Source organism: Pinus tabuliformis, chromosome 2_2 (genome assembly GCF_031772625.1).
Source record: "Pinus tabuliformis cultivar Carrire ecotype Pingquan chromosome 2_2, CPIR1, whole genome shotgun sequence".
NCBI classification, from domain to species: domain Eukaryota; kingdom Viridiplantae; phylum Streptophyta; class Pinopsida; order Pinales; family Pinaceae; genus Pinus; species Pinus tabuliformis.
Window position 1 is genome coordinate 943,698,117 of NC_142300.1, and position 8,392 is coordinate 943,706,508.

The 8,392-nt window shown below is 39.1% G+C and overlaps 1 long non-coding RNA gene across 1 annotated transcript; it reads left to right on the forward strand.

Moving 5' to 3' along the window:
• Positions 1-2,254: 2,254 nt before the first annotated feature.
• LOC149196292 (uncharacterized) lies at positions 2,255-4,341 on the forward strand. The gene is made up of 2 exons (XR_016254113.1): positions 2,255-2,540; positions 4,186-4,341. It is a non-coding gene; the product is annotated as an uncharacterized LOC149196292 (long non-coding RNA).
• The last annotated feature ends 4,051 nt before the right edge of the window (positions 4,342-8,392 follow it).

The window sequence follows — 8,392 nt, forward strand, 5'->3', positions numbered from 1 at the left end:
TTACAAAGCCAATATTGTTGATGTTTAAATCTATTTACAGCATGCACATATAAATCAAGTATCTCTAGCTCAAATGGCAACTCCAACTACATGAACCACAACAATGGAATTAAAATTCTAAGCTAATCTTTGTTTAGAGAAATTTATTCTTTGGATATGTTAGAAACAAAAATATTTGGGATTAGGTAAACCAACGTAAATTTTGTAGATAATAAAAATAAAAGGAAGTTGGGATTTAAAATTCTAAGCTAATCTTTGTTTAGAAAACTTTATTCTTTGAATATGTGGACACCTAATATTTTGGATTAGGTAAACTAATGTAAATTTTGTAAATAGTAAAAATAAAAAGAAATTGGAAGACGAAGAAACATTGCAAGATGAAACCCAATCGTCTACCTATCTTTTTATATAGACATATGATATCTTAATGAAAATGAATCAATTCATTGGTGTAGTTACTTCATTCGTGTAGTTACTTCTGTCCTTACATGGTAACAAAGACGACTCCCAAATTATCTTTTTGCATTGTAACTCCTGCAGACCTCTGCCATTATTATCTGTCAAATCCCTATCCATTCTTTGTCATTATCCTCTGTCCCTCTTCTTGTTTTATCAGTTACAAACTCTCCCTCTGTTTTCAACGTTGGTGTCTCCTTGAATTAACTTCCTGTGTGAGGAATCTCTGCAAAATCTCTCCTTTCATCGCTCGAGGCTCGGCCCCCTTGCTCTTCATGTGTTGAATGGCATATTGCTGGAGGAATGCACATATTGCTGGAGGAATGCACAGTGGAAGACCTTACTGTGTTGGTGGTTTTTCTACATACAATATGTTGAAGCTCACCGTGAGACACTGAAACCCTGTGTGCGTTCATGGATGGTCTCTTGCATGCTTTGCAAAGACAGTGTGCCTTTTTTTGAAATCCGTGTGTGATTACTAAGTTCTCCGTGTTAAGTTCCATATCGTGAATACCATTGAATATCTTTGTCGTGCGGTGTACAGCTTTTTGAAGAATGTTTATGGTGAATGTTGCATTAATGGAATGGAGGATGGTATATTGGCTCTGCGTTGAAACTTTTTGAAGACCGTGGGGTCTTTATTATAGGCATTGTGCTCGCATGGTCATTGCTTATTATATATTGGTGTAATATGCTAAACTCCATTTGTGAAGGTCGTATGGTAATATAAAAACTGGTGGCATATTTCATGAGTGAACTCATATAATATGCTTTGTGTCCCTTTTAAAAGAAAAATCATAAAAGCGTATGGATTATTTTTTAAAGGTGTGAGTCGTATATTAAGAGAGGTGAGTTTTTCTAAAGGAGGTGTGAGTGGTATGGTTTTATATGACCTATGCTATATGATATTATAGGTTATGGACGGTATATGGGAAAATATATATTATTTGAATATTGAGAGTTGGCATTAGAAGACATAATTATATGTAAATTAATTAGTTGCAAAGACATATCAATTTTATTGTAAGTATTTCGGGCCTAATTCACATTTTATGATGCATTCACTCATCTTCATTGTGGGAATAGTTCTCTATGGATTATGACCTCTTTTATGGCATGTAAATTATTTAGCTATCAATTTCTCCATGCAAGAAATTTACATTATGATATTGGACAATAATTAAGGGAAATTTACATTACGATATTGGACAACAATAGTGTTTATCCATCCATAGAGTTGAGAACACCATTTGAAAGAAAAAACAGTGGAAATCGAAATGAAATTTTACAACGAAATGATGAAAAACCCCCTTTTGTGTCCTCCAGGTTATCCAGTATTTCATGTTGTGGCTAATTGTATATAGTTTCTGAATTTAAAAGCTATTCAAACAAGGGAGCCACTGTCGTAGCGGTAGTCCCTGCCAGGGCTAAGAAACTCGTGTAATTGCCCATACGCCCAACATAAATCACGTCTATTCTTTTAGACAGTTCAATGTATTTTAGCATTCAAATGATCCTTTACATGTAAAAGTTGCAGATGCCTGCAAAATCTGTCATTAAAAGTCTTTAAATTTGTGTCACTGATTGAAATTATTCGTATTTCTGCGCGGAGGTGTTATTGAATTCACTATCTGGGCTTAGGGCTACTTTAACACAATCTGTTATGTTTTCTGTTGAGGATTTCTGCTATGCTATGCTACCAGCACTCTAGCAAAGTACATTAGAAAACATAATTTTGATACCTACCTTGACAAAACAGTCGTGGAAATGAAACCGTATAATCTTAGCAGCTAAAATACTGAGCGACAGAATCCTTTTCTTTTTGTTAGGTTTTAGGGTTTCGGAGGTGCCAAACCTTGAAAGAATTCCTCTGATTTCTGGAGTTCTTACACGCATTCAAAAATTTACAGGTTCGAACTCCTCTACATCTTGCCAGAATACAAATATTTTCCAGGTATCATGCGTGCTCTTAATTGACTATTTTGATGGCGGATTCCGACATTTTTACAGTGGTTTTGTGCCCATTCGCGAAGGCATGGCTAACGCTTCAATCGACCTTCATCTCATCATTGTCGATAGGCTTGGTATTCGTTCAAAGACATTTTCATTTATTATATTGGGTGCATTCCGTCGATTTTGGCATTTATTTTTTCCTTTCCAGGAAGAATTGGCATGCTTACAAATATTTGTGTGTGTTCAAGTTAGGGTCAAAGTTTTGATACCAATTGAAATTATGAGTATTTCTATGCGGAGGTGTTATTGAATTCGTTGTCTGGGGTTAGGGCTACTTTCACACAATCTGTTATGTTTTCTGTTGAGGATTTCTGCTATGCTATGCTACTAGCACTCTAGCAAAGTACATTAGCAAACGTAATTTTGATACCTATCCTAAGAAAACAGTCATGGAAATGCAACCGTATAATCTTAGCAGTTGCTCCAGTAAAGTTGAGGAATGCACTGCTAACCACCTGACGCATAATGGGTTCCGCATCAGAACAAATAGTATTGTAATAGCCCACTTGAAGGTTGTCGCTTACAACAGCCCCAGCTAAGGCATAAAATAATACAACAATGAGGGTCACCTTATGGCATAGAGCCTTCGCGAGCCTATGCAAAAGTTGTAATGGATATAGAGATGTACCTTTGCAAAGGACACTTGGAGTGCATGCAGAGATGTCACATACAAAGTAGTAATAAATCACCACGTTTTACACTGTGGGCCCACAAATTTACCATTTGTCTAACTCTTTGGGCCCACTAACCTACAACTTGTCTCACATGCGATAGCTCAAACTGCAAGATCGCTTAACGAACTCACCCGAGAGCTGGTCGAAACCGAGGGCTGGGAGAAATCAACCGAAGTTGGTTGAACCCGAGGCTGGTCTAATAAAAGAACCAGGGCTTGCTTCTCGCTTGCTGGGAGAATCCGGGCTGGTCGAAAGAGACTGCATTTTGCTCTACCCCTAAGACAATTCTCTGTACCTTGTGATATCTGGGACCCGATCCGACTTTCTTCCTCCACTCTAGGGGCTTGTTGGCATCCTAGGTAGCACAGTATGTAGAGGCCTTACCCAAATCCCAACCAATGCTTTGTGGGTTATAGTAATTATAAGTTTCCCTCACATTGGACGCTTGTTGTGCCTCACATGAGCTCATGACAATTGCCAGGACCACAACGGCCATTATCACAACACCTGCAATCTTCATTCGCACACACAAACAGAATGCCACAAACAGTTTTTTGATGTAACTGAGAGATGGAGGAGAAGTGAATGGAAGTGAGTATTTATAACAAGCTAGAGGGGCTATGTGATTCTCCCCTAAAATACTCAGCGATGGAATTCTTTTCTTTTTGTCAGGCTTTAGGGTTTTGGAGGTGCCAAACCTTGAAAGAATTCCTCTGATTTCGGGAGTTCATACACGCATTCATAAATTTACAGGTTGGAACTCCTCTACATCCGCCGAAATACAAATATTTTCCAGGTTTCATGCGTGCTCTTAATTGACTATTTTGATGGCAGATTCCGACACTTTTACAGTGGTTTTGTGCCCATTCACGAAGGCATGGCTAACGGTTCAATCGACCTTCATCTCATCGTTGTCGAGAGGCTTGGTATTCATTCAAAGACATTTGCATTTATTATATTGGGTGAATTCCGTCGATTTCGTCATTTATTTTTTCCTTTCCAGGCAGAATTGGCATGCTTACAAATATTTGTGTGTGTTCAGGTTAGGGTCAGAGTTAGGGCAGAGGAGGTGCTTTCGGTGAAGATTGATCGATCCTCTTTAACGGAAAGTGTAGATCATCACAATGCAGTCCGCTGCGAGGCGAGCCACCCAGCTTCGCCCTCTCATGGGCTCTAATGCATTTTTGGGACTGCGGTATGCTTTCCCTATTCAGGGAGCTTCATCTGGTAAGAATTTTTTGCTTTAAAAAGGGATGTCGTAGGCTGCATGAATCATGTGAATTCGCTAGCTGTCAAAGCTGTCCAGGTGTGCCATGGCAATTAGCCTTACATGCTTCAGTGAAAGTTGTTGGAATATTAATTCCAACTGCAGGCGGACGTGGACAACGACGGCAGCACAAAACCACTCAGCAAAAACCACCAGCATATCGGACCGCCTTCGACAAGCAAGCAGTTTTCGTATGATCGAGCCTGATACAATCTCCTGTTGACGTGTGGCTCTCTACATACGTCATCATCTCTGACTTTTCGGGACGTAAAGTTCAGCATAAAGAGGCCTTCCGAAATCCTCCACCGCTGTCCGATCTGCTCCATCATTCTGCGCCGTTGATTGTTTCAACATGCATACGAGGTGCATTAAAAAGCTTGTGTGGAGTAAACTCAAACAGTTGACCGCATGTCCCTTCTGCAGAAGAATTAAACTCAAGTTAAATGTTGTCGTAGAAAGTAGGTAGATATTTATGTTTTTTTTTACGGCACTTAATGTAATAAGTTGTGTTCGTTTTTGTTTTCATATATGTTTTGTTTTGGTGATATATGTTGTAACAAAGAAAAAAAAGGCGCGTGGCTGCAGCGAAATGTAAGTGTTGACTTTTGTGAAGAACTGTGGTTTTGCACAGCAGTGCAGTGCGAAAACAAAAAAAATGAAAACGAAGTATGTATGAAGCGAGGAGTATATACATCGCACAGCAGTGCGTGGAGTGATGTGAGAAGTTTTTTTTGGTTTTGTTGCTTTAGCGGAGGGGAAAGAAATTCTTACAGTATAGGTAAGAATTTTTTTTTACAGCAGTATGTGTAAATTTTTATTACACCAGTAAAAGTAAAAAGGGGTTTTACAGCAGTAAACCCAACACAGTAAATTCTCAGGTGGAGACAGAGTTTTGTTGGATGAATTTTTTTTGGTGAATCCCTCTCAGCAAAGAGGATGAATATGTATCAGGCATTTTGTTTTAATGAATAGAAATCTTTTTCTGGGTGTGTAATACTCTATTCTCAGACAATTTTTTTTAAAGCTTCCTTGTGCAAAGGATCCTGTGGAACAAAGGAAACAGAGCATTGCATCTGTGTGTTAGTTTCTTTTTGTTTTTGGGATTTTATCAGAAAAATCCCCTACAGTGGTATCATAGCAGACTTAGGCTCTTTGAAGGTGTTCAAGAAGCTGAAGGGAGGAGTCTTTTGTTGCAGCAGTAAATCTTCTCCAGCAAAGTGAAGTCTCAGGCAAAAGATTCAGGTATTCCTCAAAGTTTTCTTTTTGTTACTGCTGAAACAGTCAGTGCTTTAAACATACAGTCAAGAAATTTAAAGCATAGTTGAGGATGCAAGGAATGGCTAGTACCAGCACTAGCATGGGTATGTTTAATACCCAGCTCCCACAGTTTAATGGGAAGAACTATGACTACTGGTCAATAACCATGAGAGCTTTATTTATCTCTCAAGATTTATGGGAATTAGTTGAATCTGGGTTTGAAGAACCAGCAGATGAAAATCAATTTAACAACTTAACTCAGGGAGAGAGATCTGCTGAAGAGCAAAAGGAAGAAGGATGCAAAAGCCATTGTATTGTTTTATCAAGCAATGGACCAGAGTGTGTTTCCAAGGATAGCAGCAGCTAAGACATCCAATGAAGCATGGAAAACCCTCAAAACAGCCTATCAAGGCATGGAGAAAGTGAAGACAGCAAAACTACAATTGCTAAGGAGAGATTTTGAAAATTTGAGCATGAAGGAGTTAGACACCGTTGACTCATTTTTCACACATGTAATTGGTCTGGTCACACAGATAAGGACTCATGGAGAAACCCTTGAAGAAAGGAGGATTGTGGAGAAACTGTTGAGGGTCCTACCCTCAAAGTTTGATGTGATTGTCACCACCATAGAAGAGACAAAGGATCTCTCAAACTTTTCAGTTGATGAGCTTCATGCATCACTGACAACACATGAGCAGAGGTTGAGTAGAAATGAAAACTTATCTCTAGAGCAAGCCTTTAAGACCTAGATTTCTTTTGGAAGAGGAAGAGGTCAAGGCAGAGGAAACAAGAGAGGAAGAGGCAGAAGCCAGAACAGAGGTGGAAGGAACAGTGCAGCGAATGCTCAAGGAAGAGGCAGCAATCCAAATCAGAACCAAGGCCAAGGCAACAGCCAACAAAGAGGACAACATCATGCTCAAGGACAAAGGTATGAAAAATCCAATGTCCAATGCTATTATTGTAAAAAATATGGCCATTATGCCAGTGAATGTAGGAAGAAGTAGCATGATATAAGTAATAGACCAAATGCAAATGTCACTAGAGAAAACATCAGCCAAGATAATGTGTTGTTAGCTTGTAACATGGCTGAAACAAACAGTGAGGACATATGGTTTTTAGACTCAGGTTGCAGCAACCATATGACAGGAAACATAGCCCTCTTTTCTGCCCTAGATAAAAATGTGAAATCAGAAGTCACACTAGGAACTGATAGCAAAATTTCTGTTATGGGAAAAGGAGAGGTAAAAATATTTACAAAGCAAGGAGAAAGGAAAACCATAGCAGATGTCTACTATGTCCCCGGAATGAGATGTAACCTCTTGAGTATTGGACAGCTTCTCCATAAGGGGTACAATGTTTTCTTTAAAAATGATGTATGCACCATCATGGATATAGCACCCAGCAAAAGATGCATTGCTGAAGTAAACATGACGAGGAACAGGATGTTCCCTCTTAGAATAAGGGCAGATTTGAAAAACAAAGGAGAAATTGCAGCAGTCACTCAAGAGGCTTTCCAAAGTGTGCCAAAGGATGAAAATTGGTTGTGGCACTTGAGATTTGGACATCTCAATTTTGGAGGTGTAAATTTGTTGAGCAGAAAAGGAATGGTAAGAGGATTACCATTGATAGAGAAACCGGACAGCCTTTGTGAAGGTTGTATATTGGGGAAACAACATAGAGAAAGTTTTCCGTCAGGGAAAAGCATAAGCGCAAAGGCACCCTTACAAATTATCCACTCAGACTTATGTGGACCAATGCAAAATCCATCATTAGCAGGCAGCCAATATTTCCTAACATTTATTGATGACTTTACAAGAAAAACTTGGGTATATTTTCTTAAAAGCAAAAGTGAAGTGTTTGAAAAATTCCGAAATTTCAAAGCACTTGTGGAGAACCAAAGCGGGCTGCATATAAAAGTTTTGAGAACTGATAGAGGAGGTGAGTTTATCTTCAAGGAATTCCTACGATTTTGCAGAGAAAATGGAATTCACAAACAGTTTACAGCTAGGTACACCCCACAACAAAATGGAGTTGCTGAAAGGAAGAATAGGACCATCATGGATATGGCGAGGAGCATGCTGAAGGCAAAGCATTTGCCAAATGATTATTGGGCTGAAGCGGTAAATTGTGCAGTGTATATTTTGAACAGGTGTCCTACAAATGCAATGTTGAACAAAGTGCCGGAAGAAGCATGGAGTGGGAGAAAGCAAGGAGTCACCCACATGAAAGTTTTTGGATGTGTGGCCTATGCACACATACCAGATCAGCTAAGGAGGAAGTTGGACAGCAAAGGGGAGAAATGTCTTTTCATTGGATACAGTGAGGAATCCAAAGCTTACAGGTTGTATATCCCATCTACCAAGAAGTTTTTTGTTAGCAGAGATGTTCAATTCATTGAGGAGGAAGCTTGGGATGGAAGCATAGAGAAAACAGTGAATGTTAAAAACTGTTTGTCTCATGATGAAGATGATGAGGAGGTGGTTGAAATGCATCCCCAAACAGCAGTGCCAACACAAGGACAACAAGGGACACCATTGAGGATAAATGAAAGTGCTTCTCCAAGCATGCCACAAGGAGGAAATTCAAGTGCATCTTCAAGCATTTATACACCAAATGAATGAGGTAAGAAATTTAGAAATCTAAGTGACATTTATGATGAAGGAATGAATTCGTTATTTGCCTTGTATTGTCATGTTGATGATCCTTTTCATTTCGAAGATGCAAT